Source organism: Strix uralensis, chromosome 4, assembly GCF_047716275.1.
Source record: "Strix uralensis isolate ZFMK-TIS-50842 chromosome 4, bStrUra1, whole genome shotgun sequence".
Classification (NCBI taxonomy): domain Eukaryota; kingdom Metazoa; phylum Chordata; class Aves; order Strigiformes; family Strigidae; genus Strix; species Strix uralensis.
In genome coordinates, this window is record NC_133975.1 from 41,117,618 (window position 1) to 41,128,907 (window position 11,290).

An 11,290-nucleotide genomic window follows, 5' to 3' on the forward strand; every position below is an offset into this window, starting at 1 on the left:
GGACAAAAGGACAGTACTATTTTGTGAAGTTGAAAATAGGATTCTTACAGTAACTATCCATTCCCTGACCTCCTCAGTCAGGCTAGGACCTGTATCTTGCCGAACACCTACAATTCAAGTAGCCTTCAGTACAAGACACAACTGAGACCTCCTTCATTTTTTCCACTCCTTGGGATATTGCTTTTTCTACCCCAGCTCAGTTGGCTCTATTAAATGTTCCTTCCCAAAAACACAAGTCTCCTGCATGCTTTGCTGGCAAGAGGGCAAGCTTTATCAAGCTGATGAAGGGTTCTTCACACAACTGCTGGAGTGGACTGGCCATGCACAAAATACTACCTGACATCTTGGAAAAAGAACCAGCAGGAGGAAGCAGGAATACAGTGAGATAAACAATAAATAGTAGTGTTACAATGAGCCAGGCTGGACTACACAGGCAAAGACACAGATCACTGCTGTAACATACAGCAATACTGTGATAACCCAAATCCTCTGACCACTCTCTCACCATAACATTTTATAAAGCTCATCCTGCTCTTAACACCCACACACACATACAGAGGCACCTGTTGGTTTAGTTGCCTGGTGAACTAAGGAATGTGTGGAGAGTTAATATTCCACATAGATCTGTCTGAATAATCAGTTTTCATATAGCTGTGCAAAACAAAATTTGAACAAATGCACCCTGGTGGTTGTTTATTTTTAATCAAATTAAAATTCAGTTTTGTGTGAAATGAACAGTTTTATTGGAAACAAAAGTAATAAATTTGTAATTACCTTGAATAAAACTCTAAATTATAACATTATTATTTTTAGATTATTGTGGTGGGTTGATCTTGGCCAAATGCCAGGATCCCACCAAAGCTGCTCTATCACTCCTCTTCCTCAGCTGGACAGGGCAGAGAAAAATATAACAAAAAGTTAATGGGTTGAGATAAGGACAGGGAGAGATCATTCACCAATTACCATCACAGGTAAAACAGACCTGACTTGGAGAAAAAAAATTAATTTATTACAAATCAAACCAGAGTAGGATAATGAGAAATAAAGCCAAACCTTAAAAACACTTTCTCTTCACCTCTCCCTTCTTCTCAGGCTAAACTTTACTCCTGATTTTCTCTACCTCCTCCCCCCAAGCAGTGCAGGGGTACAGGGAATGGGGGTTGTGGTCAGTTTATCACATGTTGTCTCTGCTGCTCCTTCCTCCTCAGGGGGAGGACTCCTCATACTCTTCCCCTGCTCCAGCGTGGGGTCCGTCCCACGGGATACAGTCCTCCACAAACTTCTCCAATGTGGGTCCTTCCCACAGGTTACAGTTCTTCACAAACTGTTCCAGCATGGGTCCCTTCCATGGGATGCAGTTCTTCAGGAACAGACTGCTCCAGCGTGGGTCCCCCATGGGGTCACAAATCCTGCCAGAAAATCTGATCTAGCATGGGCTCCTCTCTCCACAGGGTCACAGGTCCTGCCAGGAGCCTGCTCCAGCATGGGTTCTCCACAGGCTCACAGCCTCCTTTGGGCATCCACCTGCTCTGGCATGGGGTCCTCCCTGGGCTGCAGGTGGGTATCTGCTTCATCATTAACCTCCATGGGCTGCAGGGCACAGCCTGCCTCACCATGGGCTGCACCACGGGCTGCAGGGGAGTCTCTGCTCTGGCGCCTGGAGCACCTCCTCCCCCTCCTTCTTCACCGGCCTTGGTGTCTGCAGAGTTGTTGCTCTCACATATTCTTACTCATCTCTCTGGCTGCAATTGTCCAGGGTTTTTTTTCCCCCCTTCTTAAATACATTATCCCAGAGGCACTACCACTGTCACTGATGGGTTCAGCCTTGGCCAGCGGTGGGTCCCTCCTGGAGCTGACTGGCATTGGCACTATCAGACACAGGGGAAGTTTCTAGCATCTTCTCACAGAAGCCACCCCTGTAGTGCCCCCCCCTCCCCCCCCCCCAAATATTGTCATGCAAACCCAATACAATTATACATCTAAAATATTCCTTAACTGTTTCAGTAAAGAAGAAAAAGATCTAATACCATTTATATGATGCAAATTCATATATTCATTCACTGTGCCTAAAATTTGCATTGTAATTGAACATAGAATCACAGGGGTAATAGGGACTTATGTTTAAAGATAGAATCGGATATGTATGTCTGGACAGACTCTTGTTAAACCTGCTTTTAAAGAAAAGTTATTTCAACTTCACAGTTCCCCAAGGCTTTATTCCAGAACTTCATTATTCTTACTCTTAGAAGTTTTTCTAAATATCTAATATAACTCCTTATTTTTGCAGTTTAAGGTTATTATTTCTCATTCTATCTACAACAAAGAAGGAAAACATATTATTCCCTTCCTCTTTGCTAACGCTTTATTTACCACATTCTTTCTCCAAACTATATTCCTTTGTTTTTCTCTTCTTTAAGACAAAAAATTCCAATTCACGTATTCTTTCCTCACAGATCACAGTTTCCAGACTTCAAATCACTGTTGCTGCTCTCCTCTATGTGCTTTTCATCCAGTCCTCTGCCTATCTTGGACAGCAAAACACAGAACTGAACAAAGTATTCTAACTGAAGCCTTACTATCGTGGCGCACAATGGAGGGATTAGTTCACATGTTTTGGATATAGGGTTCTGTTTATACATTTTACTTTTCATAGCAGCGTGCCTCTTGATTTGTGTTCAGCATGTGAGTCATACTAATCCACAGATTCTCTTTTGTGCACAAATACTAGCTAGCTTCTTGTTTTGCTTACTTGAGCAAAATATTTTGCTCACTTTTAGTGTGAAGTGACATGAAAACAATGTAATTTTAATCTTTTCCAAGGAACAAGAGGCCCCTTTTAAAATTCCTTCCCCAGCTTCACAGACCTTTCAAAATGTTTTAAGATTATCTGTGTTGGTAGAGCTGTCCCCATCACTTAATAAAGTATCACTGTCACAGCCAAGTTACATATTATTCATATGCTGTAATAACAGTGCTTTTAAGTAAGAAATCGTGAAGATTTCAAGTAAGTATACATCTGATGCCATTTCTTGCTTTCAGAAAATAAAAACCAGATTTTCCATCCTTCCCTTTTCACACATGTACACTCACAGGCACAAATTAATTTATCATGGAGGACACAGGATTCTGTCACTGTTAGAGAGTTGTTGGAATACTTTCAGCATATAGTCAGTGCCTAAAGAAGAGGACTTTCTGTTGAATTGAAAATTTTTGTGATAAAAGTTGGAGGAACATTTTAGGTGTAATTTCCTGAAGTATTTCAGCTGCATGATAACACTATTTTAGAGAAAAAAAAAAAAAAAAAAAAAAAAGATCTGCAATTGCTGATTAAAGCACTGACACACTTAGGTTCTAGTCTTAAAGCAAGGGACTCATGATAAAAGCTTGATTTTAAGTGAGACACAGAAGGTCACAGAGGGTCACCAAAATGCAGGGGCAGAGTCTAAAGAAACAAACAATTACTGCATTATTTTGAAAACAATTGGATTATTCAAGAATTTCAAATAAATACAAGTTACAGGTTTGTTTTAGATGAACTATCTTGGTTTATTTTTTTATAGCAAATAACTTTTGGGGTTTATATGAGAAATAATGAGTAAAAAGATAAATAAAAAGTTAAGGAAAATAATTACTTCTGTGAAATAATTGTGGAGTTTCTATGTTCTGTTACTGCCAAATCAATTTTGCAATTTCTTGGGAATGACAGCTCAAGGTCAAAGTAAAACCAAACTAATAGACTTGTGGAAACAGTACCAATGCAACTGACATTATACATAAACTGAGAGTAACTTTGTGTTGTTCAAAGCATTTTCACCTTTCCCTGAACAATATCAAATTGATTTATACTGAAAATTTTCGATTTAAGACTTTTCACCTGTTCATAACTTTGGATAACTTCTGTTGGAGGCAGTTCCCTGGTAAAAGCTAAGTTATCATTATATAAGGGATTTTGCCTAAGAATATGGTGCTTCTTAAGGTTATCTTATGCATTTCTGTGACCACAGCTAGCAAACTCAGTGAAATTTGTTCTTTTACAGAGGCTAGTTGGTTAGCATTCATTTAACAGGTTAAGAGCTACCTTACAAGCACCTAACAAGAAGAGAGAATTTACTGCCACAACAAAAAACTTCAGTGACATCTGTAAAAACGATAACATAAAGGTATTATTTGTGACTAGTAATGATGAGAGAGATTCATATAATATGTTCAGTTTTCAGAATGCTAGGAAATTTGCCATCATTGGATAAAGATAATATTGGCACCATCATATCCCATAAGGGGAAGAACAGAAAACACCCATTTCCAACAAGCAACTGAGATATTCTAGCCCATTTTCATATGAGTATCTAGACACAGCCTTCAGGAGAACTCACTGTAAATGAGCCTAATTAACTCGAGTGGCATGACCTACTGCAAAGTGGCAATAAAGGTATTATGGATTTTTGGGATAGTTTTCATTTCTTTGGGAGTGATGATGATCAGCATATAAACCAGTCTTCCAGCCTACATTGCCCAGCATCTATCTGTCCACCCTCTTGTTGATCAAAATGGTTTCTAGCCCCCTGAAGCTTTACCTGGGGAAAGTGAAGAATAAGCTAAGCATGGCTTTTTTAGATGCCATATTTTCATCTGCATAGCGCTGGTTTATTCCAAAGAGATTTTGGGTTTCCCTATTGCAGAAACTTTACATTTCCTCTAAATGAGTTTCAGCCATTAGCTAGTAAGGGAAGAAAATATAATAACTTTGTAGCATTCTTTGACCATAGTCCAAACAGTTACATTGATTCTGTACCCAAAAGGCAGTCTCATTTATGGAAAGACAGCTGGTTCTGGTGAGAAGAAAAGCCTTTGCAGAGGTGGATTCAGGAAATCTGTAGTACTGCTATGAACAGGTGTGTTTAAAATTACCTTTCACTGCTCTTAAAGAAGATTTAGTTGAATTTTTTGATGTTTTGTATAATTACAGTAACCTAAAATATAGTAAAATATAGCTCAACAATTTAATATCCTTAAAGCTGGGTTTACAATACTTCAAAGAGCACACTCACACCACTTTTCCCTCCTCCCTGTTGCTAAGGATAGTATGGTCAGAATCAATACTTGTTTTTAAAGGACATTTTTCTCTGAACTTGTCAAACTTTTTAGTATGTCAAGAATTATTAAATGGGATTGCCCATTATTTCAGAGAGCACATGGGGAAAAAAGGATGTAGATAGTCTTCCAAAATCCTGAAATGTCAGCAAATCCAAATGCCTCCTTTGATGTAATTTCAAACCTCTGAAAAACATTATTAATCCAAAGCTAAGGATTCCTCTTAAATCATTAAAGACACAAAGAAGATAATGGACCTGATTCTCACTGTCTTTTATCTCATAGTTATTAGCTGTGTAAAATATTTATGCAAGAAGATGTTAATTTTAAAATTGAGAAGGAGAGGGGTGAAGTATTTCATCTATCAAAAGCAAGGTCTTTGGTGTAAGTTGGAGGCTGATTTGATATTAGCTGGCTCAGGTTCACTGTGGAATATTTCTTCTGTTAAGCAGTTTCTAAAGAAAAGACCTTAACTATTAATTGGTGAAGGTGAGTTGTCCTTTTGCTTCCCTCTTCCATATCAGTTGCATCTCTGATTGCTAAGTGAGAAAGGGAATATGAGGTTGTGTGCTCTCTGGGAAGTACAGTAATTAGCAATGAATAATTTATTGAGAAGTTCAAGATTTCAAGAGAAGTCATTTGTTCTCTTCACCTGAATTTATTTTTCTAATAGGGCTCTTGTTTTCTATTGTGGTTCATGCTTAATGGCTGTCATGGTTTACTAGATATGTTGAATTATGTGTCAGAATACTATTTCAGTAATGCTATATCTGCAGTGCAGAAAAACGTATTCTGTCAAAAAAGGAATGCAGATAGAATACATTATGAAGCATGGTAGAAAGCATTCCTGTGCCTTTTTTTTCTTTTTTTTTTCCCAAGCAGTCAGGCACTGTTGTATTTACTCATACCTCATCCAAGAGGTTGCTGCTATTTTCACTTCACTCTTTTTACATGCTTGCAATGGTGCAAAAGACTACAAAACCACAATGTAATAGAGAAGAAAGGCTAGTTGTGACCAGGGACAAGTCTGGCAGAAATTCTTTAGCCAAACAACTGTGAGGGTGTTTCTCTGAGGAAACCTCTCTGAGGATGGGAAACAAAACAACTATTGGGAAATTAATTGTAACTTTACAGCAATGTAACCATTTTCTTTTATTTTTATATTTTAATTTTTATTTTTTTTAATCCATAAATAAAAGGAGACTGTGAAAAGACAAAAAGGCATAACTGGCTAAATTTTCCATATAAGGGTGAAGCCTCAATAAAACACATCACACTGAACATGGAAATTCCCTGGATGGTTCTGGGCTCCTGTCACACCAAAGCCAAAGTTATCAGATCACGGGTATACATATTCCTAGTAGCAAAAACTCTTTCTAAGAAGTAGATGCAGTTCATTAATATACATTTAACAACTACTGCCCACTCAGTCCTTTGACCGCTTTAGAAGCACAAGGCACAATGTCAGATCAGCATTACTAGTACATGTGGTCTATCACAGCAACTTCTGTAACTCTCCATTAGTGTGCGGCTTAAAATTCTGTTTCACAACTCCTAATCACAGCTGTTTGGAAATATGTTAAACAGTTTCCATAAACTTCTCCATGATCTTGTATACTGGAGAAGAAGGGAGGAACTAGTATAACACAGAAAGTCTTAAAATTCGTCTGTAAACTGGAAGCTAGTCAGCTGGAAATGCCCAAGAAGAAGGACTTGAAGATGACTATAAAATGATAGCAAACTGTCATGTGTTGCAGGTGAGACAAAGGAAAAATGAATCCTAGGAAACATCAGCATATACTTTTACTAGAAATAGATCCCATTCAACAATCCTGAATGTATATGTTCAAAAACCTGAAACAGATCCAGAGGAGGACTACTTGGATTACAAGAAGAATATGAAATTTGTCTTTCACATGAGAAGGCTTGAAGGAACTTAATTTTTTTAATCTGGTAATAGAAACAGTAAGGATATATGACTGATCTCTGGAAACTGAGCATATCCTTATAATCCTGATGAGGGATAAACACCAAGAACAATAAAGAACACTTTAAGCTAAGAAAGAATGACAGGAAAAAAAGATAATAAAACTAGTCATTAGTATTTTAGGCTTTCTTCTTCTAGATGAAAGAGTTCTAACCTGTAGAGCGTTCAAGATTTGGAATAGCTTCCAGTAAAAGCAATAGGGGTAAAAGCCTTCAAAAAGATAACTCCTTTTATGGAACATAATGTGATTGCCTACAGCAGAATGGGATTTCTCCAATGTCTAAGTCATTTGCCTCTAGTTCATTGTTTCCATTAGTGTGTGAATATGCAAATGTACACATACACAAACACATATATGTATATGCAGATAAAATTTCCATAACATAGAAAATACATGTTATCGTATAATACATTTTAACCACGACAGTATTTGATCTGACTACACACATGTGAACATTAAATAGAGATATGTGAAATGTTGGCTAGGAATTAAATGTCATAACCTCTTGTCACTGCAAAGCAAAATATGTACCTTGGGTGTATAACCCCGAGTCAGTATTTTTATTGACATTAATTTGTTATACAATATTTTTATTTTAGATCAACACAACGACAAAGCAAGAACAAATATATTTTTCCAGGAACTAGTTAGGATATAGTGTACCTTAGTATACCCTGAAAAACAGTGTATAATTTAGGAGTGACTCACTAGGCACCAGCTTTGGAGAATATGTTCAATTCCTGCTCTGTCATGGATTTACAATTAGTCAGAAGAAAGCCAAGTGGGGCCTATTTTTACTATTGTTAGTTCAGTCACAGTGTTGATGGAATTACTGAAATCTGTGCTAACTCACTTACTACACTGTGCCCAGCATAGTCTTTAAGACAGTGTGATAAAAATTAAGTCAGTCCACCAACTCACTGACAGTGAAAGAGGTGATCTCATTCCTTCCACTCTCCTCCCTCATGCCCAGATACACAGCCCTGCCCTCTCCTTCATACCAGCTCTGTGGCCGCCCTTCAGAAATCTAATCCAGTTCACTAAGCTCACTATTTCTGTTTTACCAATAAAACCAGGGATGGAACAGTCAAATGTAGCTGCTCAAAGTTAGGACCATGGGAGACAAGGCTATGTTTTTAGTATAAAATGTCCTCCTGGCTTGTTATATCCAGCACACCCAGGTAGTTAAACCTGAGCTGTTCAATCACTGATACTGTAAAATAGAATCTGGACATCATCACTAAAAAAGCTGAGGTTTTTCTACATTATATTCTGCATTTTTTAGTTGCATCTAATTGGTTTACAGATACAGTGTCTTTTCTACAGTACTGATCACCACATTATGTAACAACTCCATTTGTATTTTTACAGTACCTCTGTGAAAAAAAGCATTTTTTTTCTATTTATGAAGACAGAAATGATTAATAAGTACCGAGAAAATTATTTTAAAATTTCAAAATGGGAAAAACCCTTATTTAATGTTTTACTTTATTGCATTCATCCATCTTTTTATGTTCAGTGGTATTAGCAAGAGCAGTGTACTCTCAGCCACTCCCAACAGGAAAACCCAGAAAGATGTAGGCAGTTGAAACAACCTTCCCTTTTCTTCCTAATGACTCAACAGTCGCTTGCCATGCATTTGAAAAACACTGTTTTTCAATGCATCAAGGTAAGCTTGTGTTCATTTATTTGCATTTTTTCCTAACTCATAGAACAAATCCTACAACAGACTATGCATATACAGCTCTGCATGACTTTATTCAAAAGCAATTTCACTGGTTTTCTTCTCAAGTTCTTCTTTTTAGTAATTATGTTGCTTGTACTTACAGGAGTTCCTTGCCAAAGAATGAAACGCTCTCTTTTTCTGGAATGTTAAAATGACTAGTTATCATCAGACCTATGGTTCTACAGATTAAGCTATGCTTTTGTGCCTCAGCAAATAGATAGCAATCAAATTTTTGTAAGTGCCGTACATTTTCATTTCCCCTAAACTCTCTAGTTTCCAATTCCATATTTATTTTTGAGAGGTTTCCCGTTGTGAAGGGAATTACATGAAAAGCACAAGCACAGAGGTGTACTGAGGAAATATTGTGCTTTGTTATGAGTCAGACTGAATGGAGTCAAAACACATGACTTGTTCTTAAGAAACACTGGCTGAAAATAATGGAAATGCCAGATATACATCTGCTTTTATAGAGTTTATAACATCTGGGCTGAAATTCTTCCATCACCCAATTGCAAGTGATAAATATTCTCTTTCCCTTCCTTCATTGGATCTACTCAAAACTACAAATTTATGATTTTTTTATCTTACAAAATATATAGAAAAATCTGGAAACACATTTCTGTGTAAAGTTTATGATGCCTGCAGTCAAAATAGCTTCTTCTTTTGGTTCCTCTTTCACACAGAGTCAGTGGTAAGCTTTTGTGATTTCAGAAAGCTTTATCTCACCCTACAGTAAATACAAAGTCCAAAAACCAAGTTAGAGATACCAGCTTCCCTATCAGTGTAATCAAACCCAGTGACCTTTGCTCTTCTTCCCCTTCTGGTATCTTTAGCTGTATTTTATGCTTGCTGCTGCTTCCTCAAACTGCAACACTCAAATGTGAATTTGTTTCATCAATAATATTCCTTTTTCACATCTGCATTACAGGAGATGTTTTGTTTTAGGAATAAAAATGAATAATAAAATTCACCTTTATCAAAAGGGCTGAATTAAAGTGCTTTTGCAATTTTAGAAAGCCATTTTTTGGTATAGTACAGAGCTTTAAACCTTGCTTTCTCACAGTCATGGCAATTGCTCTTCAGAATATCTAGTGTTGGAAAAGAGATTGCTGTGAGAAGGGAGAAAAATTGAAGACCAAACTTATGGCTGAAATGTCCTGTGGAAGTGGAGGGTTTTGAAACTTGAAATTAATTATTTTCTTTGGGTAATTCAAAATTTTTCCTTGAAAATGCAGAAACAGTTCACACATTTATTGTTTCCCTATTTTTGTTTTGTTTGATTTTGCTAATTTTTAACTTTTACGTTGGAAAAGTCCAAATGAGCTGCCTTCCCATTGACTGCAAAAGTGGTATTTGCTAGGCTCCTTGAAGAGTGTCTTTTAAGAGAGAACATAGTCGAGGAAGTTAGTATATAAGAATTTGACTTCATCTCTTCAGGGGGGCTGGGGTACAGTGGTGGTGTGCTTGAGAGAAATGAAATATAACTCCCATACAAATCAGAGAGAGAGATCACTTCTCCTGAACCTTTTTCTTCTGTTTTATCATTACCTCACCAGCTTCATCTCCTCATTCGAATGACTTGTCAGCCTGATAGACTACTGTCTCTCGCTTGATTCTGTTACCTCAAAACCACATAAGAGGCAGGTTTTGGTGCCACTGAAGAGCCTTCCTACCTGTGATAAATAGCTCATTTCACATGGTCTAGAAGAAGAGGATGGAGAACTCTTTCACCCTGAAAATTTATGTGACAGAGAAGGAAAAGGTATATAAAAGATTTTGCAAAGTAGACTTGTTTCTTGTGGTCTTCTGCTCAGTTAAAACACACATCTCTTAACCCTAAAATGATCCCCTAAATTTAGAATTCTCTTTGCCCTCTGTTGTGTACATATTCTTGTGGACGGTATGAAAACCAGAGGTATAATAAGTTCATTGTTACATGTTAAATTTATACTCAGTAAACTTGCCAAGAGTGTTTCCAGTTGACTTAGAAATATGTCAAGCTATTGCCTTGGAAAACAGGATATTAAAATTCTTGCTGATAAGGTTGTTTCCCATGAAAAAAAAGATTAAGGAGAGAAGCCTTCCCTGAACTGTCATATGATGATAGTAACTGTGTGTTTCAAATCACATTTAGTTCTTATTAGAATATACATTAAATTGATTAATTACTGATGTGTGTAAATAATTGTGCCTGCTGAGTTGCAAAAATAAAATATATGCTTCTTGGTTTAAAACATCATTCGCTCCAAGATTTATTATGTTATGCTCTTGCCATTTTTCACTTATCATTACTATTATAAATAACTATTTGATGCTACTAGACAAAGAAAATAATCAGTCTAGTTGAAAATGGTTAATATGAAAGCTTAATAGGATTTTCATTTGTTTTACAAGACTGACATATACTGGATCCTGTTCATACTAAAGGCATCTTTGCTTGGGGACTGCATAAAGCAAGATTACTTCAGGTTTTACAATCCCAATG